Raw genomic sequence first — 6,163 nt, 5'->3', positions numbered from 1 at the left:
TTACCGTCTCCGCTGGCAAAGCCTTGGTCGGCCATGTCAAAGAACGCATACAGATTATTTTTCTTCACCACCGTGGCTATTTCCTTCCACTGCTCAGGACGAGGGTCCACTCCCGTGGGGTTGTGAGCACAGGCGTGCAGAAGAACACTTTGCTCTGGCATTTTCGAAATGTCTTCTATAGCACCTGTGAAGTCAAAGCCACAAGTCTTGGGGTCGTAGTATTATCGATAACCGTGTAGCTGCATGCCAGCATCCCTGAAGATGGGCGTGTGGTTTTCCCAGGACGGTTTGGGCAGGAAGACATCTCGGCTGAACTTAAAGAATCTTTGCAGAAAACTAGCTCCAATCCTTAATGCCCCAGTTCCAGAACTGGTCTGCACGGTGACATACCGGCCACTTTTCAACACCTCGCTGTTTTCACCCAGGGCCAGTTCTGCAGACGCCTTACAAAATTCTGCCAGTCCTCCAATGGGGAGGTATTCCTTGCCCAGATTTTTTGCAGCAATCTGAGCTTCTGCCTTCTGGACACTAGGAAGCACATAAGGCTTTCCGTTATCGTCTCGGTAGGCCCCGACTCCCAGGTTCATCTTTTTACTGTTGGTATCTCTCTTAAAAGCTTCTGTGACTCCCAGGATGGGATCTGGGGGCCCCATCTCCACGTGGGCCCACCAAGAGCTGGCTCTGGCAGAAGCCGCGGCGGCGAGGCCTGGGTAGAAGGCAGCGGCAGCCCCGGAAAGGACGCGACCAGAGTGCAGCAGGGCCATGGTGGGAGGCAGGAGGGCAGCGGACAGCGGCAGGACCGAGCTGAGCACAAGTGAGCGCAGACAGGGCGGCGCGGGGTCCTGCCGAAGGTCTATTGCTGGTTTTTAAGAGTTCTTTATATATTCTGGATATTAAACCCTTATCTGATACATAGTTTCTAAATACTTTCTCTTATCTCCTGCCCTCTCCTCCCCAAGCCCACCCTGCAATGCAGCCCTTGCTCCAGACTGTTCTCATACATACAATAACTAATCATTTATTTCTTTTGTACAGTGCTCTCCGTCATCTGATTTAGTGCAGTGTTCATTATCTATCCACTCTTTTCCCATTCTCTCCCCAATTTCCCCATGTCTGTCCTATTTTATAACAGTAGTGTTATGTAGTATTTGTCCTTTTGTGTTGAAATATTTCATTCAGCATAATATCCTCGAGTTTGCTTTATGTTTTATATTGTTCTATGAGTTCATCGTTTCTCAATATTATGTAATATTCCATTGTGTGGATGTACCATCATTTTTCTATCCATTCATTTGTCAACAGGCATATGAGTTGCTTACATCTCTTTGTTATTGTAAATTAAACAGCAATAAACATGGGTGTGCATGCATCTGTTTAAATGGTGGCTCTAGTTTCTTTAGGGTATTTTACCAGTAGTGGCATTGCTGGGTCTAACAGTATATCTACTTCTAACTTTTTGAGAAAGCACCAGACTGCTTTCCATAGTGGCTGTACCATTACACTCCCACCAGCAGCGATAAGAGTTCCAATCTCTCCACCTCACCAGCATTTGTTGTCTTTTCACTTTCTTGATAAGTCTCTTGATGTATAAAGTTTTTCATTTGTTGAAGTCTAGTTTCTTTATTTTTCTCTCATTCTATACAAGTTTATCATCTGTGTAGGTTCATGCATCCACAACCATAGATACTAACAAATTCTATCACCACATGGACAGATTGGTTCCTCCTTTCCTTCTTTAACCTTGTATCCTGACAAACACTAAGTCCTCACTTTTCAAAAAGTTTTTATTTCAAAACTGACAGGTTAATGGAATCAAACAGTATGAAACTTTTGGGGGTCGGCTTTTTTTTTCTCTCCACTCAGTATAATTCCCTGGAGATTTGTGTGTTGACAGTTCGTTTCTTTTTATTGCTGAGTAATATTTCATGGACTGACCACAGTTTAACCATTTTCTAGACATGTAACTGTCAGAACCAGTAATTGTACTTTTTATTGATATGAAAACTTATTTCACAGAGAAATGTGCACATGATTATCCATGTTGTTGTCAGGGGCACTGATTTGACTATGACTTACAACAACACTATGAACAACAGATCTGAACTCTGTCCTATCCTGTGCCACCTTCAACATCTCTAACACTCTAACACCTGAGCTCATTGCTGTAGTCACTGTGTCAATCCCTCTGGTTGAGGGTCTTCCTCTCTTTCACTCACCCTCCACCTTTCCATGCATGATGTCCTATCCCAAGAAAAGCCTCTCCTCAGCAGCATTATTTCATGCATATTGTTCACAAAGGCTTTCAAAAAGTGCTCACCAACCTAGAGTAGTGGCATCTGCATTGAAGCATTTGCTTGCTTGTGTGTGTGTGTGTGTGTGTGCATGCACACATTCTAAGTGAAATATAGTTCTCAGACTTTGAAAAACTCTTAGCTTGTAGAAGTCTTTTATATTTGAAAATGTTACTCCTGAAGTAACAGATATGCTTACCTTTGTGAAAATGAATCGTTGAGTGTTTGGAAGTATTAATGCCTGAGATAATAGCAGATATCAGGTTAAATAAATGTAACTTCTTATTGGTCAACAAGGATTTATTCTATGGATATCATGATTTTGAGTGGGGGGGAAATATGTCATTCCCATATTAATTTTTTAATAAATTATAATCAAAGTTTCTTTAAATTTAAAAGAAAATAGAAACCTAAAAAAAAAGCTCTCTGCAATTTCAAATGTTCTTCAATAAGAGAACAATTGCTATGTCTTATTATACTTGGATTTCTAGTTTTATAAGAAAATGCCAAACTACTTCTAGGGTGGTTGCTTCAGATGTAAACAGTGGGAATGTAAATCCCGCCAGCAATACTTGAATGACACAGTTTTCACATTCTCCAGAGCATTTAGTATTGTCACTGATTTTAGTCATTCCGATAAGTGTGCAGTTTTGATGGCTAATATCATTAAATATTTTTCCAATGTGATTTTTACCTTCTAGACATTCTCTGGCATGAAATGTCATTCATATCTTTTACCCATTTTAAAATCAGATTGTTAATTTCTACTGTTAAGTTGTAAAAGTTCCTAATCTGGTCAAGCTTTTCTTTTAGATGCCATATAGCAAACCTATGAATAACATACTTGAAACTTACCCTATCCTGTACCATTTTCATAATCTCTGATATGCTTGAGCCTAGTGTTACACTGTGACAATCCATCCTGTTGAGGGTTTTCCTCTCTTTCTCTGACCCTCTACCTTTTTCATCATGATGTCCTTTTTCTTCTCTCTCTCTTTTTTTTTAATGATGTCCTTTTTCTAAGGACTGGCCCCACTTGACAGCATGACCAAAGTATGTGAAGTGAGGTATGCATCATCCTTGCCTCTAAGAAGAACCCTGGTTGCACTTCCTCCAGGACAGGCTTTGTTTGTTTTTTGGCAGTCCAGGGGATATTCAGTGCTCTTCTCCAACACCATAATTCAAAGGCATTGATTCTTCTTTTGTTAATCTTATTCACTGTCAAACTTTCAGATGCACAGAAGTAATTAAAAAGCTCATGGTTTGGATCAGCCACTCCTCAGTCTTTAAACTTACTGCTCTTGAACACTTAGGAGAGGCTTTTAACAGCGTATTCCCCCAATGTAATACATCTTTTGATTTCTTGACTGCTGGTACCATAAGTGTTGACTGAACCTCCAAGTAAAAGGAAATTATTGATAAATTCGGCCTTTTCTCCATCTATCATGATGTTGTCTATTGGATCAGCTGGGAGGATTTTTGTTTTCTTGATGTTAAGATATCATCTGTAGGGAGCTCTGGTGGCCTAGTGGCAAGACGCTGCCCTGCAATCCCAGAGATTCACAGTTCAAATCCACGAGATGCTCTGCTGGAGAAGGAGGGGGGCAATCTCCTCCTGTACCAGTCAGATCTGATTTGACGGTACACGTAAAAATAATACAATAAAAATTTTTAAAAAATTTAAAAAAAAGATATCATCTGTAATGACGGTTATACTTTTTTTATCATCTGCAGGACATGTTTCAAGTCCCCTTCACTTTACGAAAGTAATCTGCACAATACAGATTATTGATGAGTTTTTCTTCAGTCCCAATGCCACATTCTTTTTTCATATAGTCCAGCATATATTCCAGAAATACACATATTCTATTTTTATGACACTGAATTACTCAATATGTTCTTACACGAATCATACTTTTGCCATCAAGAGTGCAAACTTTTTGTTTCATTCTTGATCCTAAGGATTTCCTTACACATGTTTTCTAGAAGTTTTGTAGTTTTACTTTTTATATTTAAGCCTAGTATCTATTTTAATTTTTGTATGACATATGTGGATTAGGTCAAGGTTTTTGTTTATATGGTTTTGTGCATGTGTACACGGGAGGGAGTTGTGTTTTTCTTATAGATGGCTGATTACTTCCTCACTATTTGTTTAAAAGGCTAGTCTTTATTTAATACCTGTTGTACCATCATAAAAAAATCCACTAAAAATATTTAACAGGCTTATTTCTGGGTTCTCTATTCTGCCTCTTTGATGGGAAATCTCCTCCCATGCAATAAATTGCATCTGAAAACTTGCCAGAAGGTCAGCTATGGGTTGATTCTGACTCCACAGTCGTTGTTCTATGCTGTCGAGTTGCTTGTTACTCACAGCAGCCGTATGTACAAGAGCCCTAAACCCTGCTCTATCCTGTGCCAACCTCATTGTCTCTGACACACCTACTCCCACTACCCCAATCACTGAATTAATCCATTTCATTGAGGGTCTTCCTCTCCTGCTCTGTCCCTCCACTCTCCCAAACATGATGTCCCTCTCCAAGGACTAGTCTCCCCTTGCAACATGTCCAGAGTATGTCAGACGAAGCTTCAGAATCTTTGACTCCAAGGAGCAGCCCGACTTTAACCTCTCCAGGACAAACATGTTTGTTCTCCTGGCCATCAATGGTATATTCAACACTCTTCTCTGGCACCACAGCTCAAAGGCATTAAATTATCTTTCTATCATCCCTAGTCACTGTCCAGATCTCCAATGCATAGCATGCAATTGTGAAGACTACAGCCTGGACTAGGTGCACCTTCATTTCCAGCTTGAAATTGTTGCTTTTCAGCACTCAGGAGCAGTCCCTGACAGCTGACTTTCCCAATGCATTAGTCTCTTGATTTCCTGGCTGTTTGTACCAAGAATGTTGACTATGGAGCCAAGGAAACTAAAACTGTTAACTATCTCAATCTCTTCATCATCCATACTGATGCTGCCAATTGGCCCAGTGGTGAGAATCTTTGATTTTTTATGTTGAGCTTCAATTCAAATTGAAGGCTGCAGTCCTTGACCTACTGCAGCAAGAGCTTCAGGTCCTCCTCAGTTTCAGCAAGCAGGGTTGTGTCATCTGTATAATGCAGATTGTTGATGCCACATTCCTCCTTGTACAGCCTAGCGTCTCGGATGATCTGTTCTGCATACAGATTGAAAAGGTATGGAGACAGAATACATGCCTGGTGGACTCCCTTCCCAACTTTGAACCATGCAGTGTCTCCTTGCTCTGTTCTGATGACCACCTCTTGGTCCAAGTATAGGTTTCGCATAAGCACAATCAAATGCTCTGAAATTTCTATTCTTCTCAGAGTCAGCCACAGCTTGTGATCCACACCGTCAAAAGCCTTTCCATAGTCAATGAAGCACAGATAGACATTCTTCTGGTATTCTCTGCTTTCTGTCAAGATCCATTTAATACTAGCTATAATATCCCTTGTACCATGACCTCTTCTAAACCCAGCCTGCACATCTCCCAGTTCTCTGTTAATGTGATGCTCCAGTCATTGTTGGATAATTTTCAGCAGAATCTTGCTTGCATGTAATATTAATGATATTGTTCGATACTTTCTACACTCTATCAGGTAGCCTTTCTTTGGAATGGGAATAAATATTGATCTCTTCCAGTCAGTTGGCCAGCTGGCTGTCCTCCAGATTTCTTGGCACAATTTAGTGAGCACATCCAGGGCAGCATCTGTTTGTTGAAATATGTCAATTGGTATGCTATTAACTCTTGGAGCCTTGTTTTTTTGCCAGTTCTTTCAGAGCAACTACACAGAAATAAAACCATACTTACCTATCTTAGGCTGGGTTCTCTAAAGAATCAAAATAAATTAAGTTT

At 40.5% G+C, this 6,163-nt stretch overlaps 1 protein-coding gene and 1 pseudogene across 1 annotated transcript in view; both read right to left on the bottom strand.

Annotated features, from left to right (window-relative positions):
• The window catches only part of LOC102847129, a 1,441-nt pseudogene extending 677 nt beyond the window's left edge, over positions 1-764 (bottom strand).
• The window catches only part of LOC102867636 (ras-related protein Rab-31-like), a 316,824-nt gene that overhangs the window by 86,254 nt on the left and 224,407 nt on the right, over positions 1-6,163 (bottom strand). The gene's annotated exons all lie outside the window — the stretch shown is intronic.

This window comes from Elephantulus edwardii, unplaced genomic scaffold (assembly GCF_000299155.1).
Source record: "Elephantulus edwardii isolate Elephantulus edwardi_28Jun2011 unplaced genomic scaffold, EleEdw1.0 scaffold00196, whole genome shotgun sequence".
NCBI classification, from domain to species: domain Eukaryota; kingdom Metazoa; phylum Chordata; class Mammalia; order Macroscelidea; family Macroscelididae; genus Elephantulus; species Elephantulus edwardii.
Note: the sequence above shows the minus strand (reverse complement) of the source record. Positions and strands in the feature narration are given on the sequence as shown.